Genomic DNA, 13,175 nt, shown 5'->3' with positions numbered 1-13,175 from the left:
GTATCAATGAAGGCTCCTTGCCACCACAGACCCAATGATGACGTCAGTCCATTTGGCATAGGTCTCGACTGGAGGTACCATCGGTAGCCAGAAGTTGGTAATTCCTGAGGAGAAGCTGGTTAAAAGCTTGATTAGAAATTTTACGCACCTCAGTCTGAATGAACTTTATGATAGGGGGAAGGAACAGGAACAGGGAGTTTTTATAGCCCAAATCTAATGGGATCTCTGGGTCTGCAAGTGCCTTATTGGCCCAAGGGGGGGGTTAAGTGTTCAATCCTGAGTGTATGGGAGGGGTTGAGTGTTTGGCCTTGAGTGGGGGCTTGGGCATTTGGGCTTGAATAAAACTTGTGATATAGAACCAGACAGAGGGTTTGAGAAGCCAGGTCATTCTGCAGCTAACTGTGTTTGGCATGCCCTGCACACAAGCCTATCCTGCACCTAAAACCCTCAATTCCACTCTTCATTCCTAGTCCAATCTAGCTCCCCACCCCTCTCTATTAAGGCTGTTCTTCAAAACTTCTCCTAACTGGGTGTACCAGCTTGCTTCTCTCTTTGCCTTTCTTGAGGGAGGCTAAGGGAGGACAGTGGCCCATTGTTACCATGTTTCTGTTTGAGAGTAGTTAGCTCTCTCCAAGTTTTATGTAACACACCTCAACTTTTAATACTGATACTTGAAATTCTTATGAAACTGGGAGGGTAAACAAAACACACATGTTCCTCCTTAGGCCCAGAAGGCAACTGGTAAGGTTATTTCTTATGATCACACTTATTCAGGGGTCACCATACTCTGGACACCTAAGTGGTTTGTCAGAAGGACAACACACAACTATCCCACTATAGGCCAGATTCGAGCAAGTAGGGGGGGTCTGGCTGGAGGGGGCCCTTAGGGTCACTTGTCTTGAAACTTCAGACATAGGGTGAAGAGAGGACCCCAGAGGGGCCAGAAATGAGGGGGAGTATTGACAAGAGTACTTAATGACAGGTGATGATCATTGGCTCTTCTGATGAAGGTGTAGGAGTGCCAGATTTAAGCCTGAAAATGTGAATCCAAGGGGTAAATTGGTTATTAGATAGCTTGAGTTTGGCCACCAAGGGAGTGCACATAATCACCTGATCAGGACCCTCCCATTTTGGTTTTAAAGGGGGCTTTTCCCCCAGTGGGCAAGAGTAAGCAATTTGAACAGGTGTTAAGGAGGTAGGATTTTGAGAGAGACTGGGGTCAAGAAGGAGCCAGTCTTGTTAGCACCAGAGTTCAGAGTGTAGATGGAAGAGGAGGGGCAGGGCATCTGTAGGCAATCAGGGAGGAATGAGGGGATGGCCATATATGACTTCAAATGGTGAGAGATTAGAAGGCTTCTTTGGCAAGGCTCTAATGCACAATAAAACCAAAGGGAGCACCTTTACCCAGTCCAGGCTTAATTCCATGGTGATCTTGGTGAGGGTCTCTTTAAGGAACCAATTAGTTCTTTCAACCTTTCCAGAAGCCTGGGGGTGGTAAGGGCAATGGAAATGGCAAGGGAGTGATAGCATGTGAGCCAGTCCCTGAGTTACCTGTGAGGTGAATTCTGGGCCATTGTCTGATTGGATAGAAGTGGGCATCCCGAAACGGGGGACTTATGTGAGTAAGCAATAGATCAACTACCGTAGAGGCCTGTTTGTTAGAAGTGGGAAAAGCTTCAACCCATCCTGAAAAAGTATCTACCAATACAAGAAGATATTTTATGTTTGTTACTCAGGGCATGTGGGTGAAATCAATCTGCCAATCTGCAGCTGGGATATGACCGCAGGCCTGATGAGAAGGGAAAGGTTTAGGTTTTAATGGAGTATTGATATTGGTTCTCTGGCAGATCTGACAAGTGGAAGTGATATGTTGTAGGGGGGTCTTCTCACATGGGGAAAGGGTAAAAAAGGAGTGAAGGAAAGTGGTAAGACTCTGTGGACTAGAATGGAATAGAGAGTGAAGAAACTGGAAGAGTTGCTGGAGATCTTTGGGCCAATCCCTGGTGGTAATGAAGAGAAGCGGAGAGGAGGTAAAGCTTTGTAGGGCAGCTGATAGAGCCTCTTGATCAACATTGGAATTCCCCATAGTAGTAAGGGAGGAGTTAGTTTGGTGGACCTTGCAATGGATTATTTCCTGTTGGGATGACAGCCTGGAGGCTCCCAGGAGGCCAGAAATAAGTGTGGAATTAATGACTGCCATCCCTCTGGTGGTCAATAGCCCCTTTTCTTTTCAAATAGCTGTGTGGGAGGGAGATCAGGATATGGAAGACATATTATATAGGGAGAGGGTTTTTCCCTCCACTAGCTTGCATGCCCTTGTTGCAGCTATGAGTTCAGCTTGTTGGTTGGTGATATCAGGTGAGAGAGGTTTTGCCTCTATGATGGATGAGAGGGAAATGACAGCATACCCCACTAATTTAACCCCTTCATGTATAAAGGAGCTACCATCTGAGAATAAGATGAGGTCTGAAGAGGGCAGGGATCCCTCAGAAATAGTGAGAGGGCAGGGTGAAATAGTGTCTAATACCTCCAGGAATTTGTGGACGGGATCTTGTGAGGGAGAAGATGGGAGGAGGGAGGCAGGGTTTCAAGGAATAAGACAAGGAGGGATAGAACCCTGGAAGGAGGAAGTGACTGTAGCCCCTTGTAAGTGAGGAAATCCTTTAGATGGTGAAGAGATGAGATGGTTTGCGGGGAGCCAAAGGTAAGCTTGTGTGCTTCTTTCTGGAGGTCATGGGCTGTTGTTAGGGCTCTGAGGCATGGGGGCCAGCCCCTGACAGTGGGGTCGAGCTGTTTTGATAGGTAGGCCACGGGTGCAAATGTGGGGCCATATTCCTGACCCAGAACACCCAGACTTTGTCTCTGTTTTTCACGTACATAGAGGGTGAAGGATCGGGAGAGGTTGGGGAGATGCAGGGCGGGTGCCCAGAGGAGGGCCTTTTTAAAGGGCTTCCCTGCCACTGAGAATAGGGTTTCATCTTGGGGGCCCTGGGCTAGATTATATAGTGCCTGGCGAGGAGGGAGAAATTCAAAAGTAATCCAGGCCCTGAAGTACCCAGCCAAACCCAAGAAGGAGAGTCATCTTTGGTCTTTGGTGTGGGTATAGACACAATAAGCTGTTTTCTGTCTATTGTAATGGCCTTTTTCCCTTGAGAGATAGAGAACCCTAGATACATGCTATTTGGGCCTTTTGTGGAGAGGCCTGATATCCCTTTAAGGCCAAAAAATTAAGTAGGAGAACTGTGTCATCTGTTGAGTGCTCTTTGGATGGGCTAGAAGAATTTGTAGAGGTTTACAAGAGGTGCAGAGAGCAGGATTGGATCAGAACAAGAAGAAAGACTGGAAGAGATCCCTTAGAATGGAAGGATCCAGGGACCCAAAAAGGGGCCATCTGCTTTGGTTGTCTAAGGGATAAGTGGGCCAGGCCTGAGTGCTACATTTTATCCAAGAGGCATTGTAGGGGAGAGTCGACCGGCAGAGAGGACACATTACTCATGTAAGGAGGAGGGAAGAGGATGCAGAGAAGGAGGAAACTGATTTATTGGCAAAAGGGACATCCCCACTAGAGCCAAAAAATCAGGAGTGCCTAAGTGGCAGGTTCGAGCTGCAGAGATTAGTTGTCACCGAATCCTGACAGTCAAAGCTCTCCTCCTGGATGGAGCCAGAGCCATGGAAGACCTTGGCCAAGGCTTTTCAGGACCTCTCCTGGAGAGGCTGGATACTCTCAGGGCCAGAAAGAGGGGAGAGGAAGGGGAGGGTAAGCGTCTCTCCAGTGGCCAAGTCTTAAGGTGAGAGGACTAGGACTTTTGAATCTGCCCAAAGAAGGAGTCCCTGAGGGCCACCATAGCCTTAAAGGCTGTAGTGGAGAGCTTTCCTCCCCGCAGGTGGGCAAAGAGATTTGCAGGATGATAATCAACCTATTGCAAGAGGGAGGATTCTGGGCACTGGGAATGAAAAGATTGGAGGTCGGAGGCCAAGGTTTGTCCAAAGAGGTGTGGACTATCTCAAAATCCCTGATGAAGGACAGTCCAGGTTAATGGCAAAACGATATCCTTTAAATATATGACTGAGAAGTGGGATGCAGTGTGGGGGATCTGAGACAGCAGAGTGTATGGGTTGGGAACCAAAGGATATATGGGCCTAACAGAGGTGTTGATGAGTCATAGGTAGGACCTGTTGGGCTTTTTTTACCGCTAGTATGGGAGTATTGTAAGGGGAATGAGCAGGACTGAAGTACCCCTTGCTAAGAATGTCCTGAATAATAGGTTGTAGTCCCAGAAGAGCTTTTGTGGACAGGGGGGATTGAGCCTGATTGGAGAAGGTGTTAGGATCTTTGAGATGAATGTGAAACTGGTGGGCAGGAAATGGTGGAGGGGTGTGGGTATCCCATACAATCTGGTCAACCAGATTAGTATGGTATTTCATGTCAGCCTCACAAGTGGAGAAGAATGGCCAGTCTTCTGCCAAAAGGCCAGAGAAGAAGAAGAGGCTGATTCTGGGGCCTGACTGATGCCAGGAGCCCGTGTGTTGATTGTTGTATTGAATTTAGAGAGAATATCTCAGCTGAGTAAAGGAACTGGACATTGGGGCATAACTAGGAACATCTGAGAGAATGGGAAGTTGTCTATGGAACAGAGTAATAGGGGAGTCTTTCTTGGATAGATGGTCTTTCCTCCTTCCCCTACAATAGGAGAGGTGGACGGCACTGTTTGCCCCCAGAATTGTGTCAGGACTGAGAAGGTAGCCCTGTGTCAAGGAGAAAATCAACCTTGTGTCCATCCACCTGAATTCACACCCTGGGTTCTTGTTTATTAATTGTTACAGCCGGGGAAAAGGACCCAAGGCACCGTCAATTGATTGCCATGCCCTAAAAGGTTGGAGGGTTCCCTGGCCATAGTCCTCCTACGGGATCTAGGACAGTCAGAGCACCAATGACCTTCTTGTTGACATTTAGTCATGGAGTACATGGAGTTTGTGGTGCAGGGCATGCCTTGGCCCAATGTCCCTCCTTGCCACACTTGAAGCAGGCACCCGGGGTGGTTTTTGGTGATGGGTGGCGACTGGAGGAAGCACCCTGCAGGGCCTGGGCAAGCATCTGAAATTTTTCAATCTGGGGGGTAGCAGGGCCTTGTTTGAACATTTTTAGTTTGGCCCAGATGTCGGGGTAGCTCTGTGAGAGGAAATATGTCAAAAGGACATGCTGACCATCTGGGGTTTTGGGATCTATGTTACTGCTAAAGGGCTTTTGTAAGCCGATTCAGAAATTCCGATGGGGTCTCTTGTAATTGTTGGAAATTGACGGCCTTACATACCACTTTTTTGAGTGCAGCAATAATACATGTGGAGAATCAGTCCCTACTCTGTATGTCAGCTTGTGTATTATAATCCCAGTCGGGAATTTGATCTGGGGCAGCAAGTGGCCCCAGAGGGTTATTTGGATTCACTTGGTGAATTTCATCCGCATGGGCTCTGGCAAGTTCCCAGACTCTGGTACGTTCCTCAAGAAGGAGAATATTAGCCAATAACATATAAGTGAGGCTAGAGGCCTGGAGGACCCATTGAAACTCTCTTTTGTGGTGAATGAGCCCAACCTTCACTCTAGTTGTGTGAGGTCATTCATAGGGAATGGGACATGTACCCGGATAATGCCCTCAGGTCCAGCAACCTCTCTTAAAGGGGCCATGGTTTGTGGGACTAGGGAGTGGGACCTAGTTTAGGGGGGACTAAAGGTGTCAGGGGGAGCAGGGGGAGTTGATGGAGGAGGTCAGTAGGGAGGGGGTTCATCTGCTGGATAGGTAGGGGTGAGAATGAAGAAGAGAAAAAGCCTCAACATTTCCTTCCACTTTTTTGAGCACTCACAGAAGTTAGACAGATCTCTGACAATTGCAGGATCTAGGGATGCTCCTGGGGGCCATTGACTTTGATTGTCTAATTGATTATAAGACCAATCTTGTGTGCAGAATTTAATAAGGGGGAGTCTGCAGGGAGAGAAGAAGAGGCCCTCATGGTTAGGAGAGGGACAAAGGTGGGAGAGAGAGAGAGAGAGAGAGAGAGAGAGAGATGTGCCTGTTCTTCCACCCCTTAGGACCTCCTGCTCATGAACTGGGTTCCAGAGAGTCCACTGTGACCATGAAGGTCGTGGCAGGGTGTGTTCTCTCCTCCAGATTGGGCTTCAGAAGTTTGCCGGACAATCATGGGCAAAGCCCCTGCATATATCCCCTCTGAAGTTGAATACCCGATAGGGGAGCTCACCTACTGAAGAGCCAGTGTTGTGCAAGTAGTAGCAGCGCTCAAAAGAGTGGATGAGGACGGCAAGCCTTGAGAGAGGGGGCCCTTGAGCAGCAAGGCATTCCTTCTTCCCGGGTTTCGGCACCAATGAAAGAACGAACAAGGTTCGTCATCAGATAAAATGCCCATTTATTGAGGAACAGCTCTGCATATTTACAAAGCCGGGGGTGGTTTGACAGTTAGCATGGGGTGCTTTTTGATTGGTGGGTAAGAATCATGTGAGCCAGCAGGGCTCACCATTGGACAGCTCTTCTTGGGGGATGGGGAAATTAGTCTTTGGAGCCAGGGTGACCCCAACAACAAAATTCTCATATTTTCATGATAATTCATTTCTCTAATTTACAGAATTGAAAAATTATTTTTTTCTTAACCAGTGTGTGCATGTTATGACTATAGGTAAATAGAAGAAAATTTACTAACTGCCCATGAAGGCCACCCACATGTATTTTATGTGTGTGTGTGTGTGTGTGTGTGTGTGTGTGTGTATATATATATATATTTTTCTTATTTGTTTTTCGTATTTACTCAGTATTTATTATATCAGTGTCAGATGTGGAACCCAAGATTCAGAGAAGGTGAGGAACATGCTCAAGGTGACACAACTAAGTATGTGAGTTAAAGTGAACTGAAGATAGCAAAGTAGTTGAAAAAATTATATTTGTAGAACAAACCTGTGAAACTTTTACTTGGGGAAAAATGAATCAAGTTTGTAATATTTAATTTATTGAGAAAATCAAGAAAGCATTTCCAGTAAATGTTTTTCTAGCTGTACCACTTTCCTAAGTATGATTGAGGTAAATGATATCATTGTGGTGCCTAAGCTGACTCATAGATAATGTTTATTTATTGAACCTGAGGTTAATTTATACTTCTTTATGTTATTATTTAGCTATAAATTTGGTGGCAATGAAATTTATTTTTCCTTAAGTTAAAACTCTGACCATCAGCATATGAAGACATTTTCCTTTAAGTGGAGACTAAGTCCCATGGTGGACTAGTCCCAAGGTCTGAGTTTATTCTTATGTGTTAGAGTAGAAATTGTCTTTAATTTTTCAGAATTTGGTGACTCAAAATTTTTAACTACTTATCTGTGATTTCAAATTGTTGTAATGAGAATTTACTAGCCAATCACTGAAGGATCTGTAGTAGGAGAATGGGAATATTTTTAAAAAATCTCTGTGAGAAATAATTATTGTGTAGAGTATTTATAATTTCTTTATATTCTCTTTATATAAAATATCTAATATAGTACTGCAATTTCAACTTTTTGGGGATTTTATAATCATAATTATTTATTGAAGAGGATTAAATCTCATATAATCTGAGATATCTGAAATAAATCTTAAAAAATTGGCTACAGAGATTTATTCATGTATCAAAGTTTCTCTGTAACTGGAAAATGGCTTCCAAAGACTTTATTCTTAAAATTTATTATGATACTTTCAATATGTCATACTGTCAACATGAACAATGTTTAGTACTTAAAGCAATTGACTTAAAAGTTAATGTGATTGAGCATCCTAATGTTTGATCATATTAACATATTTCACAGGCACCAAAATGCAAAGTTATATATTAAAATAAAGAAGTATAAATTAACCTTGAGCTCAATAAATAATAATATATTTCTTCTATAGTGTATATGTTATCTATATATTATATATAGCATATATATAACATAGATATGCACATATATAACATATTATATATACTATAAATAGCATGTATATATTTGCATATATGGCTTCCAAGGGCTTTCTGTTATATATATGTATATATGTTTATATATATATAACAAATTATATATGCTCTATGTAGCATATATAATATGTATATAAACATTATATAATGGTATTTTACATAATCATGAGCCACATAACCATATACCACATATAGAATCAAGTATATATCATATATAATAGATATTATATAACATACAAATGTTATATGCACATATAATTGCCAGATATATTTGAATCTTTCTTCACAGAAATTCATTAGGTATATATACTTGAAAATTCATGTGAATCCATTAGTTTATTTACATAAAACCACCTTATGTATAATAAGTTTCTCATGACATTTGGTTTCATTTGTATTCAAGGAAATTTATTCAATTCTTTCTTTTTTGGAATTGTTTTCAGCCATAACTCCTTGAGTGATTAATAAATTATGCCAGTGGAAAGAGAATTGGGTAATAATATATTCCTTCTTTTTCATATTCTCTTTGTTATCACAAAATCATAGTTCTCTGATATTATCCATATAAAATTCAATAGCATGAAGTAACTTTTTGCAATGCCTACCACATAGCAGGCATTTTTTTGAAAAATATTTTTATTAGTTGTTGATCAACCTTTATTTTATTGATTCTTAGCAGTGCCAAGAATGGAACCCAGTTCCTCACACATGCAAGGCAAGAGTTCTACCACTGAGTCACAACCCCAGCCCTACAGCAGGCAGTTTTTACATCCTCACTTATTGATTAATTAATCCAGTCTTCATTTGACAACTCATTTTACTTCCATGAGTCTATTTACTTATATTCTTTGTTTTAATTGTGTCCATGCTGCTTTTTAAGCCTCTGTGACTTTGCCACTTTCTTAATGTAGATCTTTTCTGCCAAATTCAGATCTTAGAGAATTTTTAAAGCATCTCAAGTGCCATGTTATCTCCTGGAAATATTTCAATTTTCTCTAATTTGGATTTTTGTACTACTACTCTGAAGAACCTTTCATCTGTAATTAGTCCCAAGTTTAGCATTTAGGTAGCTTAGCAGAAGATGACCTACAATGGTATCATACAATGTTGGTTTACCCAACATAAAAAGCTGGTATGTTTGTTCCTGTGTCCTCCTATGTAATGCTTCATTTTAATTTACAGTAGAGGAAACAGGAAGCAAAAAATTAATTTAGTTCTGTCATATTTGTTATTGCTTATTTTAAGAGCATCTCTGGGTTCAAGAGTGAGCCTAGAATCCCAGCAGTGTCACAAATCAGAAAGCCTTCCCACTACACAATAGATCTTCTTTACCAGTTTTTCTGGATAGCCTTTAGTCAATATGAAAGAAAAGATAGATAATGAAGCCAAATATAGCAACAGTGAAAAACATGACTGGAAAATAGAAAATTTATTTTAGTAATTGACTTTAAATTTAAGAAAACAAAGCCTTGAGAATATTGAGTTATTTTTTTTTTTCTCAAGGTAAAATAAGATTCAAATTCTGGTCTCCTTCATCCTGTTCTAATGTTTCTTTCATGCTTTTTTCTTTATTCATTGTTTCTCTCCCTATTTTTTCTCTTTCTGTGTTTCTTTTCATCTTTTTTCCCCTTTATCATGGCAAAGACAGCTGTCATGACACTTATTTTCTAGCAAATTTTAATTTTACATGTTTTTTTTAGCACATCATGGTCAAATATGGGCACAATGTTTTCTTACTCCTGTGGCACTTTGCACACCTTCATGAATATTGACCAAGTCATAATAGACCGTTGACTTTAGATGAGCTAGAGCAAGTGAGGTAAATTTTCATAAATAATGATGTGAGCCATGATCAGAAGAGCAACTCCTCAGTATAGAGAAAAATTATTATTGTTATTATTTATAATTCTACTTAGCCTTTTTAGGATATATATTTTTCTACAAGCATGAGGCAAGGCATATTAACTTATAGAACCACCAATGAGCTTACTTGTGTAAGCTCAAACCTCAATATATTTAAAGGATTTATTGTTATTTAATGAAATTGTCTGGATTTATACATTCATTTAGGGAAAACAAATTAGTATTGCAAGTTTTTCATCACTGTCACCAAAATCCCTGAGAAAAATAACTTAAAGGAGAAAAGATTTATTTTGGCTCACAGTTTAGAAGTTTCTGTGCATGGACAGCTGATCCAAGGCAAAATAATCAGGGTGGAGGGCTTGGCTGAGAAAAATTGCTCAGCTCATGGAAGCTAGGAAGCAAATAGTTTGGGGGAGAACATAAATGTGACTGGATGCAAAAAAATACTTCCAGGATATTCCTGCATTTTTCAGCTAAGCACCCCTCCCAATAATCCATTCAGATTATTAATTCATTAAATGGATTAATCCACTTATGAGATGCCAGCCTTCATGATCCAGACGGTTTCCAAAAGCTCCACTTATAGACCTTGCTGCATTAGGAACCAAATCTTCAAAATATGACCTTTTGGAGTACGTTCTAGATACAAACCATAACATTAAGAATGCTAAATTTTGCATAGTAAATGCCACAGAGGCAAACCAAAAAGAAAACAAAACTAGGCATCCAGAAAAAAAAGATACTATAAAATGTAATGTTCTCCCATATGTATATAAGTAATTTATTTTAGTTTACTTAGTTACTGAAGTTTATAAATGATATGTCGCCTATCATTGCTTTTAAATCTTGGAGTCAGAACAGGTGATTTGGGAAAATAAGTCAGGAGGATTGTAAATTTGAGGTGAGCCTCAGCAACTTATTGAGGACCTAAACAACTTAGTGAGACAACGTCTCAAAATAAAAAAATAAAAGGCTGGGGATGTGGTTCAGTTGTTAAGCACCCCTTGGTTTAATCCCCAGTATGTCACCACCGCCCCTCAGAAAGAATAAGAACACATGTTAAAATATACATAGTGTAGAGAATAAAATGTTAGGTTACTTTTATATTCTAGAAATGTATCTGATGAACTCTGTCTAGATTGAATATAATTATTAACTTTTAGAGATAGGTATCAGACCATAGAAAAAAAATTTTAATTTAAAAGTTAGCGCAGTTTTCCAAAAAACCCCAGTATATTATCATACATGGAAATCAATAGTATCATTTTATAAAATTACACTATAAAAATAATACTGCATTAATTCACATTAATTTTCTTATTCCATAAATATATATTAAAAGCCTAATTGGTTTCAAACTAGTAATATTCTCTTTCTGAAAATGTTAGGATATTAATATAATAAAGTTTCACAAATAATGGAGTAAAGAATTAGTCTGGGCTGTCACCTTTAAAAAGTCTTTGATAAATATCTTTTTATTTCTATCATGAAATATTCTTCCATGATACCTATCATGATACAGAAGTTAAAGACTTAAATTACAAAGATGCTTTACTCAAGATATTAATGTCAACTTTTATTGACTGAAGAGAAAAATTTTCACAAAGTGCTTAAGATAATTACCAGCTGATAGATTTTATTGTCTGAACCCCCCAAATATAAATATAAAAGTAAATATCAGAAAAGACTTAATATGCAAAGTAATTATTAGCATTTTATTACTTAACATACAAACCAAAATTTATTTGAAACTCTGTGTGCAGGTCTTTATGATGATTATGCATTGCATTTAAAATACAAAACTAGATAATTGAAGTTGCTTCTATGTGGCTTAAGAAGAAAATTCATTTAAGTTTATTTACATTTTTATTTTATGTAAAGTAAAAATATAAATTATTATTGACCTTTTCTCCTATACATATACCAGTGATTAAAGGCACAAAAACTAAGCAGTATGTTACAACATTGCTTGCATTAATAAAATGTTTGCAAATAAGAAGTATTATGCTAATTCATCACTATGATCTAAGGATTACTTAACTCCATAAAAGTAAAGACAATTAGAAAACACATTTCATTACTTTATTTATACTAATATAGATCTCTTCAAATGTCTCTTTACTTTCCCAGCTTCATGGTGAACTCTCATCAGCTTCTTCAGTGCATCCTTCATGTCCTTATTCCTTAAGGTGTAAATGAGGGGGTTGACACTTGGAGTGATGATGGTGTGAAAGAGGGTAAGGAACTTTCCTTGGTCCTTGGAAGCACTGTTAACTGGATGTAGGTACAAGTAGATAATAGCTCCATAGAACATGAACACAACAGTGAGATGATATCCACAGGTATTCATTGCTTTGTGTTGGCCAGCTTTAGATTTCATTTTTAGCACAGCTTTGGCAATGCAGCCATAGGATATAAGGATAAGGATGAGAGGTGTGAGGACAATGATAATGCCTAAAGCAAACACAGACATTTCATCTGCTGCTGTGTCTACACAAGCTATCTTGACCATTGCTGGCAACTCACTCAAGAAATGATCCAGAAGGTTGTTTCCACACCTAGACAAATTCAGGGTGAGTGTATATAACACTACAGAATTGGCCAAACTAGTACTCCAGACCATCATCTTGAGACATAGACAAGGGTTCATGATTATCAAATAATGCAAAGGCTTACAAATAGCTGTAAAAATGGTCATAGGACATGACAGCCAGGAAAAGGCACTCAATGGAGCCCAACCATATGTAAACATACAGTTGAATGACACAACCGAAATAGCTGATTGTCTTTGTGGGTCCCCACAAGTTGACCAGCATTTGAAGGACAATGGTGGTTGTGAAACACAGATCTAGAAAAGATAAATTCCTGAGGAAAAAGTACATTGGTGTATGCAGGTGGGAATCCAGGAGAGATGCAAGAATGATGGCTGTCTTTCCCATCAATGAGATACAATAGAAGACGGTGACAACTCCTGACAGCATCATCTCCAGTTTAGAATGGTCAGAGAAGCCCAGCAGAATAAAACCATTTGAAAAACTATAATTTCTTTGGTCCATTGTCCTTTGTTATTTAAATACTAGATTGAAAACAAAAGGAGTAGGAAAGGGAATAGGAGGAGGAGAAGGGAGAAATAGAAGTGGGGGAAAAGGAAGGTGAAGGAGGAGGAGGAAGAGAAGGAGGAGAAGAAGAGATGAAGAAAGAAAAAGCAAGAGAAAGAGGAAACAAGAAGGAGGAGGAAGAGGAGAGAGAAGAAAGAAATAATTTCTCTATATACTAATGGAAATTTGGTTAATTGTAGATTTTTTTCTCATGTCGGATTAAGT

General features: G+C 39.8%; 1 pseudogene; it reads right to left on the bottom strand.

Moving 5' to 3' along the window:
* Positions 1–11,938: 11,938 nt before the first annotated feature.
* Positions 11,939–12,908, bottom strand: LOC144256483 (olfactory receptor 2W1-like; annotated as a pseudogene).
* Between the last annotated feature and the right edge of the window lie 267 nt (positions 12,909–13,175).

Source organism: Urocitellus parryii, chromosome 8 (assembly GCF_045843805.1).
Source record: "Urocitellus parryii isolate mUroPar1 chromosome 8, mUroPar1.hap1, whole genome shotgun sequence".
NCBI lineage: Eukaryota > Metazoa > Chordata > Mammalia > Rodentia > Sciuridae > Urocitellus > Urocitellus parryii.
The sequence above is the reverse complement of the archived record's forward strand: the minus strand, read 5'-3'. Positions and strand labels throughout refer to the sequence as shown.